The sequence below is a fragment of the Littorina saxatilis genome, linkage group LG17, assembly GCF_037325665.1.
Source record: "Littorina saxatilis isolate snail1 linkage group LG17, US_GU_Lsax_2.0, whole genome shotgun sequence".
Lineage (NCBI taxonomy): Eukaryota > Metazoa > Mollusca > Gastropoda > Littorinimorpha > Littorinidae > Littorina > Littorina saxatilis.
This window is the reverse complement of record NC_090261.1, coordinates 70,321,569-70,330,568: the sequence shown is the minus strand read 5'-3', so window position 1 is coordinate 70,330,568 and position 9,000 is coordinate 70,321,569. Positions and strand designations below refer to the sequence as shown.

Here is a 9,000-nt window from a genome sequence, read left to right as displayed (position 1 = left end):
TTGGCTGGATCATGTCATTATTGCATCACCAGTTCTGAAGTTGTTGCTGCGGTTATCTTCAGGCCCGCTAATCATGGAAGCGTGGATTTTTTGGGTAAAACTGCATCATTGTCAATCCCTACCCCTTCTCTGCACTCTCCTCTGGCCTCTGTGCTGGTTTTCTCTCTCTCAGCTCTGGCTTTTCTCTTTAATTGGTTTCATTTTATGCGTTTTATATTTTTTTGTTTTTTTTGTTTTTGTTTTCCAATTCTAGTATTTTCCTGAAAATACGAGTTGGTGGTTTGCGTGACCGAATCTTTACCAGCCTCTCCTTAAATGACTAAAATAAACGTGAAGGGAAAAGCTGTACTTCCACATTCTTTTTATTTTGTTCTTATTTCTTTTCTTATTTTTCACCGATTCCAGTCTTCCTGAATCACGAAGACACGATTTGATGGTCTGGTGGGCGTGCGAATGTTAGCTCCAAGAGAAAAGCTGTACGTCCACATTTTCCATTATAATTATGTCCCCTAGCGAGACTCCCTGGATTTCTCAACGAATTGTTGTCCGTTTTTGTGTGTGTGTTTTCCCCCCTCCATTTCAATTACTTATATACTCGAACGTGTGTGTGTGGGTGGGTGATTGGGTGGATGCGAGTGTGTGTGTGTGTGTGTGTGTGTGTATGTGTGTGTGTGTGTGTGTACGTGCGTGCGTGTATGTGTGTGAAAGTGCGTGCATGCGTGCGTGTGTGCGTGTGTGTGTTTCATTTTTGTTTCTTCCTCTTTTTTGTTGTTGGTTGTTGTCGTTTAGCAGACACTTCTTGAAAACACGATGATGTGACCGAAATTATACCGCCCCCGCTTCTCGTAACGAATGTTAACTCGAAGGGAAAAGCTATGCATCAACAGTCCCCATTGTGTCTTCTGAGAATCACTAGGTCCGGCAGAATCATTCTCGATGGGGAAACACAATATTGTAATGATTTCGCCTGTATCACACACTTTCACTCGAACTTATTATTTTCTTTTTTTTTCCTTTTAGGGGTCGTTTCCAAGTCTTGTCCTAAAATACCATTTGGATATGACTGACTGATTGATTGGGGTGTTACGTCCTCACAGGCCTTTAAACCTATTATGCTAGCATTGGGGTAATCTGCATGACCGAATTTATACCACCCCCGCCTTGGATAACAAATGTTTACTGGAAGGGAAAAGCTCTACATCCACTTTTTTCCCCGGTGTTGCCCCAGAGACTCACTGGGTCTGCCAGAGCCATTCTCAGGAGGGGAACACAACGCATTGAATTACACCCCGGTCTGTCACACGCATTTCACACAATTTCACCCAAAATGTGAAAGGTTTTGTATTTATGTATCTTTTTTATTTTTTTATTTTGTTTTTTATTTTTTATTTTTGTCGTTTTCCAGTCGCTTCTTTAAGTCACGATCTGATGGTCTGCTTGATTGAATTTATACCGACCCGCCTTGGAATTGTATTGAGGTTACCTCGAAAAAAGCCCAACATCCATGTTGTCCATCATGTTAACTAGCTGAGACTCGCAACCATTAGCTATGGAAACATGCAAGCTTTAAACTGTTGCTTGGTCTGTTGTGCCCATTTCTCACACTTAGGCTTGGATTTGAGTTTTTTCCCCTTCTTTTCAGTTCAGGTATTGACTTTCTTACGTCATTGGTAGATGCAGAAAGTAGGTTTTTATTTCTGGTTTGTCTCAGTTTTTGGTGAAGTTTGCTGAGTTTTCTTTGCTGTCACGTTCACATGTCGTCTGTCAAAAATGGAGAGAAAAATGTCTTCCGGTCTATTTCTCCCGTTTCTCAAACTTTTTCTTCAACTTTATTAGTTTTTTTGGATGTTTTTTGTTCGCTTTGGTCTTTGCGTATTGATTTTCTGGTGTCAGGAGGAATTGTAGAAACTTGTAGGACTATGTTTCTGTTTATTCTCAGTCTTGGAATAACTAGAGCTTCCCCCACAGCGCCCTGTACCGCTATTTGCCGAAGTGGATCCCGAAGATCTTAAAAGAAGAAAAACAAAGATAAAACAAACAAACAAGCAAACAAACACACACACACACAAACACACAATAAGAAAGAAACGAACAAACCAAAACAGACCAACAACAAAAGTAATAAAAAAATAAACACCAAATAAGTTGTAGGAGGAAAAGTCGCGCGAGCCGGTAACGAGCGTTGTCCGAAAAGATGATATCAAACGGAATCTTTCCTGCCCACACCAAGGAAGGGAGTATGTAATTTGGCCTCGACATCTGATCCGCCTGAGAGATGAGCTTCCTGCGCTCTTTTTCGTGCGATCCTTTGGGTTGCGTCGATGATAACATTTTCTTCCCCGCGCGGCTTCACAGACCGGCAATGATCTCTTGATCTGGACCTTTGATGGTACTTTGTAATAAGAAGAACCTTCATAGTTCCTTCCTTCTTACTTTCTTCCTTTCATTTTCCATATACCCTGTATACCACTGGGTGTTACTGTTCCATCTCCGTGGCTATTCCGTTAACAATCTGTATAGTATACCATCACACGTATACCATCACACGTATACCATCACACGTATACCATCACATCTCACACAAGCAAACCTTTTTTGTATCTCTTTTAACGTGTAATGTCCACACATTCACTCCTCATCACTGCCACAAACTGTTCCATCCCTTAGTATATATAGTATATATTATATATTATATATGTATAATATAGTATATAGTATATATATTATGTATAATATAGTATTCACATATACTGAGAAAGGACAAGAATGTTGAAGGGACTTTACAAATCAATAACCAACCTAACCGCAGAAAATAAGTTTATCTCTGAAAGTTTACTGTTAAACTGCAGAACAACTTTGTATTATTGACAATAAAAGATACGTCCAAGAACGCACTCCTCATCAGTGCCATGAATGTCTTCATTATATATAGACCCTATCGGTATTCCAAGCTCTCGTAATCTCTCGCAAACTTCAGAGCATTGCAAAGCATGCGGTACAGCGATCTCGTGCGAGCTGCACAAGCCAAGGTTGGAAGTTCTCGCGATGTTCAAAGCATAACAAAGAGCGTGTCTCGCGAGAGCTGCTCAGATACCGAAAAGGTCTATTGGTGTAGTTGAGAAAAACGTATGTCTATAATTAAACTATTATTCAGCGCTGAAAGTCCACAAAATGGTGCACTAGCCTTTGGATAGTGCTTCTGATAATTTACTAGCCAGAGAGCAAATGTTGGTCTTTTTACTCGCCAAACCAACCGTTTGTTTCAGCAACTTGCATTTGGCGAGTGGATTAACATTTCTACTCGCCATTTACATGTTTATACTCGCCATGGCGAGTAAAATACTCGCCACTTTCAGGCCTGTTATTACACTTGAGAACTCTTTCTAGCATTAGTATTCTCGTCCAAGAATTCACCGCTCAACACAGCATTTATACCTTTGGTCCTGAAGCATATCGCTGGCAGACCTTTTGACACTCACGGAAGTCCTCTCACACAACGATCAACACTCTGTTGTTTCTCTCTAACGTTCTCTCTAACGATGCACATTCAAATTCGATCTGTAATTATTCTATTACACTGCAGAAAACTTCCTAGTATTCTTGTCCAAGAACAAGTTCAAGAAGGCACTCCTCACCACTGCCACAAACTGTTCCATCCCTTAGTCTTGGCAGACCAAGTTAGCACTCCAGGAATTCCTCTCACACAAGCAAACCTTTTTTGTATCTCTTTAAACGTGTAACATCCACACATTCACTCCTCATCACTGCCACAAACTGTTCCATCCCTTGGACCAAGTTAGCACTCCAGGAATTCCTCTCACACAAGCAAACCTTTTGTGTATCTCTTTAAACGTGTAACGTCCAAGAATTCACTTCTCACCACTGTCGCAAACTGTTCCATCCCTTGGTCGTGGCAGACCAGTTGGCTTTCAAGGAAGTCCTCTCACACAAGAAGGAAAACTTTTTGTATTCCTGTAACCATGCAATGTCCTGTGCTGCCGCTCATTTAACGAGTCCCTCTGGCAGCCGTGCAGAAAGCTTCCATTGGACAGAAGTAAACAGGGGGTGGGGAAGAGGAGGCTTGGGTGGGAGGGACGTTCTGTCTTGGTCTGCATTCACTGGATAGGGTCCCGCGGGTCGCTGCTGCTGCTGCTGCTGTCGATGGTGATATTGTTGAAGCCGTCGTTGCTAGCCCGCAGCCATTGGCTGGCCACCGTGACCTGTTGTCTCCTGGGAGTTTATGCCTGCTGTTAATGATATACCTACCACTTAGCTCTGTGTGTGTTGCACGTGTGCGCGCGCGCGCGCGTGTGTGTGTGTGTCTCTGCCGATTTAATGGGTGCAAACCTACCGATGGCTTTTAGTTGTTTGACGCCCACGTACTGTTGTCATGTATATGAATGTTCCGTTGATTGATGGAAGGTTACACACAATATCAAATTGAGACAGCTTTCAAACTGGCATCCGGTTTGCATCCGAAGAGAAAGGTCACTATGTGATAGATCGACATGTATGCATGCATGTTTTGTTTAACCCCCCCCCCCCCCCTCCCCAAATCCCTATTGATTCAAGGCTTTGGCTATTTCGGTCTTTACTGTAAAATGAAAAATCCGTGTGATTAATTAAACATAAAATTGAAGAGCGTTCAATCGCGAGCACAAATTGTGCCAATTACAAGTGAATTTAAACTTCGGTCGATTAGTTTGTCGGCGCGGACAAAAAAGTTTTCTGGATTTATCTGGACTCGGTCACAGGTCTGTTCCAGTTTCTGCCTTTGTGAGCACTGAATAAAGGAGCTGGAACCCAAAGTCTGGTAATGCATGGCAGCTGAAAGCATGCTGCATTAGTGCAGTTGTCGGACCGGTTGTTTGTTAGCAACGATGCCAATAGAATATTCCTGTGTGAAGCAGTGTTTGTTCAGGAAGACAATGTCAGACGGCGGGGTGTTTATTCTTCCATTATTCCCCCCTCGTTTGCTCTCTTCTTCTTCCCATTTCTCGGCATTGTGGCGCGTGCCCTGTCAAGAGAGACGTGCCGATAAAGTAATTAGTAGGCATACGTCAGGAAGAAGAAAATTCCCGCACTGTTAAGCGCTGTGCACATGGCTGATTTTCCTCCGACTTTCAGCAGACTTCTGAACGATGCTTTTCAGAACACAATCGCCGGAAAATTCATGCTGTTGCTCGGCGATTTTTTTTTATCAGACTTCTTCCGACCAGGCCCAGGATGCATAACAAAGCCAGCCAATGGGAGAGCACAATCACACAAGGTTTGCGAAACAAACCCTCCAACCAGCGCGAGGATATGTCACGCAAAAATCGGCTAAAATGTTGAACACTGCTAAAGTGGGGCTTCCAGTCGGATTAGAGTGAATTGAAATAAAGCGACTGTTCACATACTTGTGAGCGACTTTTAAGCGGCAAAAGTCGGTTGAAAATCAGCTGAATAACCGTCAAGTGAACAGCACTTTAGGAAACAGGCCACTGCCTTGTAGAGTCGGAGCATGGCGATTCGATGAGGTTTCTTTGCTAAATGGCATGTCGATGGATAGCTTTTCAATGATGCTGTCGTAACGCTTGCAACTGCAGCAGGAAGAGGTGGCAACAGAAACAAGCACAAGCTTCTGAAGTTGCAGAAAATCGATGCAATATTAAAGTCTTTTTTTTTTTTTTTTAACTTTTTTCTTTCTCTTTTTATCTTTATTTTTGTAATTGTCGTGGATTAACCTGGACCTCGCCAAGGTTGTTGTTGCTGTTGTAGAGAGAATCACTTTTGACTTCAAGACACTTTCCGGTTTCCACGTGCATTTGGTTTTTCTGGAACATTGCAGGATTTCTACAATTCTAATTATCGGTGATTGCTTTAAACCGTAAATTGCAGAATTCGTTTAACTGCAATTGTTGACGATGCACTTAGACAGAAAATCGCAGGAGTTGCACAGTTTCAATTTTTGGCGATGCTTTCGAACTGAGAAAAAAACTTTGGATGGAATACGTTGGATTAAAACACAGTTTAGTTGAATGCTTGCAGGCCTTGTCCCGTCCACCAGTGTTCTGCCACTAGCTGTACGTTGAGTTTCATGTCGCTCAGTGCGACACGCACTCCCAAGAACCGTTCCGAGCCGGGAAGCGATTTTAGCGTGGCGCGTGTGGTGTTGTGCTGTGCTGTGGCAGGGTGTGTGTGGTGGCACCAGCCTCTCCGACACTGGCAGACGACCGCACCACGGCTCACACTGGCTACAGACCCACGAGCTACAGGGGGGCAAGGACAGGTTGTTTTCTCCTTGTTAACCGTATCACAGTACTACTTGTGTTGCTACTGCTAGTGCCGTGTCCTGGTCCTGTGCACGTGCATGGATGGTTCCATTGTTTCAGCCATTCTGTGTAGTCTTCTCCCAAGGGGCGTGTTGCTGTACAAGAAAAGCGAACTTTTTCACAGGCAGCACGAGCTGTGTAGCCATCGTTTCACAGTGTGGAGTGGAGTAGGTAAAGCTGTGAAGTAGTTCAAACGGAAGTCAATGACTTCTTTAAACAAAATAAAAAAGGTCTTTTGTGTGTAGGTAGCTGCATAAACTAACAACGGTCTTCCCGAAGAGAAAATGGTAGAACCACTTCCAGTAGTGTAATGACTCGACTGAAGGCTTACGCAACGGCTCTTGAGGTTCAGTCTGGAAGGCTTGATTGAAACGTTCACCAGAAAGAGCTGACAGGTAACACCACTTTGACACCACAGGAGCAAGGCTTTGTCAGGAAGGGCAAGGCCAGGTGCAGCCTGGGAGTTGATTTCTTTCTCCCCCTGGCCGTCACAGTCACCTCCCACCTGCACACTTGCCCCATGAATATTTGATGCTGGTATCTGTTGACACGTTTCTGTGTGAAGATGAAAGGATCTGGAGTTTGGAGTCATCGGTTATATCACAGCCACGGCCGCAGCGGGGAAAGGACTCACTGTGGGCAGATTAACACGTCCTGCAGAGAAGTGCAACTTGATTGACAGTTCTTGGCCGAAACTAAATGATTGATTTTGGCCGAAGCAATATGATTGACAGCTCTTGGTCGAAGCAAAACGATTGGCAGTTCTGGGCCGAAGCAAAATGATTGACAGAGTTCAAGGTCGAAGCGAAATGATTGACAGTTCAAGGTTGAATCAGTAGAAAATCGGTAGAAGTGATCTTGTGGTTGCCACTTCTAGGGGACCGCTTTCGGTCAAGTGTTCCTGGTCTTTGACACCAACAGGACAGAAGACAATAACGTGCAAATTCCTGGCCAAACTCCCTTCATTGATTTTTGGGGGACCAATGTGTGCGTGCGTTTATGTGACCACCGGGCCACTATAAACAAACAAACAAAAAAGGGGGGGGGGGGAGACGAACATTGAAAACAGAGGCGTGTTGACGTACTTACGTAAAACAGTCCTATAGACGCGTGGCAGTATAAGCTGACATCATCATCACAATAGATTGACCAGAGAAGTCTGCGGGTACTTGGCCGGCTGCCAGACGGATTTCATGATTCATGAATGAAGCGGTCCTGATTAAAAAGTACAAGGTCGGTCAGCCTGCCGCGAATGCATAAAACCCTACCACCAGAGCTCGTCGCTGCATGAGATAATTCCTATACTCTCTCGGTTAGTGGGAGGATCTTCTCGTTGCACAGTCGATCTGCTCTAAACGACGCCAGAGCTCCAGATATTCTCCCCTGTCTGTCCTATTACAAAGCAAAGAGACAGCTCACCGCATAACTCTTGCGCAAAATCATACTACCAGAGCTCGTCGCTGCATTAGACCCCCCCCCCCCTCCCCCCAGTCTCTGGTTGTCTGCCCGTGGAAGGATCATATTGTTGCTCCGAACGGCGCTGGCAGTATATTGCTCCCTGTCTAACCCTCCTCCATTTTCTCCTCCCTTTTTGTCAGCCTCGGCGGTCAATGCGCGTGGAGCCTGCCCCAAAGAAACTGCATCTTTGCCTGCCCCTCTCGTGGGCTGTCACTTATGAATGTGTCTTGCCACCAGCAGTGGTCGAGCTCCTTCTTGTTCTTGGAGCACCAGCAACCGCGTTGTAGGGATCGCCTGAAGGCAACTGCTCTGGCAGTCGTAGACTGACCGTTTCAACGATATTCTACTGCTAAAATAACTTAGCTTCCAGCGTTGAGGAGTTTGCCTTCCTTGGATTGGTGAGACTTGACGTGACGCTCTGCCACAAACAGGGACCGTATCGAGGCTCGGCCAGCTCCTGTAGGGGCCTAATTCGGAAGTCTCAGGCACTCTGATTGGCCCTGCCAGTGTTAGTGTTCGTAATAACGGTTATTCGGTTTTTACGTCATCGTTTGTGTCACGACTCGAGGAGTGACTGTTGGTGACTCGATGTGATTTCTCGTCACGGCGAATTTCACTGATTGTTCACGATCCCTTTGATTGTTTGTGACCACGTTTGTAGCTGCTTGTTCTTGGCTGTTTGTGTTTTTTTCTTCACTTGTCTGACTTAGTGTTGCCGATTTTTACCGTTCGTCAGGACTCGCATAACTCATTGTTTGTGACGTTCTGTGATTGCTCGTCTAACACTACTGTTGCGACTGACCTGGCGACTCTAAGTTCGTCAGGACTCGCATAACTCATTGTTTGTGACGTTCTGTGATTGCTCGTCTAACACTCACTGTTGCGACTGACCTGGCGACTCTAAGTTCGTCAGGGCTCGCATAAACTGATTGTTTGTGACGTTCTGTGATTGCTCGTTTAACACGACTGTTGCGACTGACCTTCTGGCGACTCTAAGTTCTTCAGCCAGGGCTCGCATACCTGATTGCTGAGGCACGCTGTGTGATGGTTCATCGCGACACTGATCGCTCGTGACTCCCTTTGTTACTCCGCGTGACTCGCCAATTCTGTGCTGGGCCCGCAGATCGATTCTGGTTCGTGCGTACTATAACCATTCAGTCTCCGCCAGTGCTGTGTGTGGCTGGCGATCTTCACGCACTCTGCACTGGCATCTGTATAGAGCTCTGCT

The 9,000-nt window shown here is 45.0% G+C and overlaps 1 protein-coding gene across 2 annotated transcripts in view; it reads left to right on the top strand.

Moving 5' to 3' along the window:
- LOC138952389 (synaptosomal-associated protein 25-like) overlaps positions 1–9,000 on the top strand; it is a 110,447-nt gene that overhangs the window by 37,357 nt on the left and 64,090 nt on the right. The window lies entirely within an intron of this gene.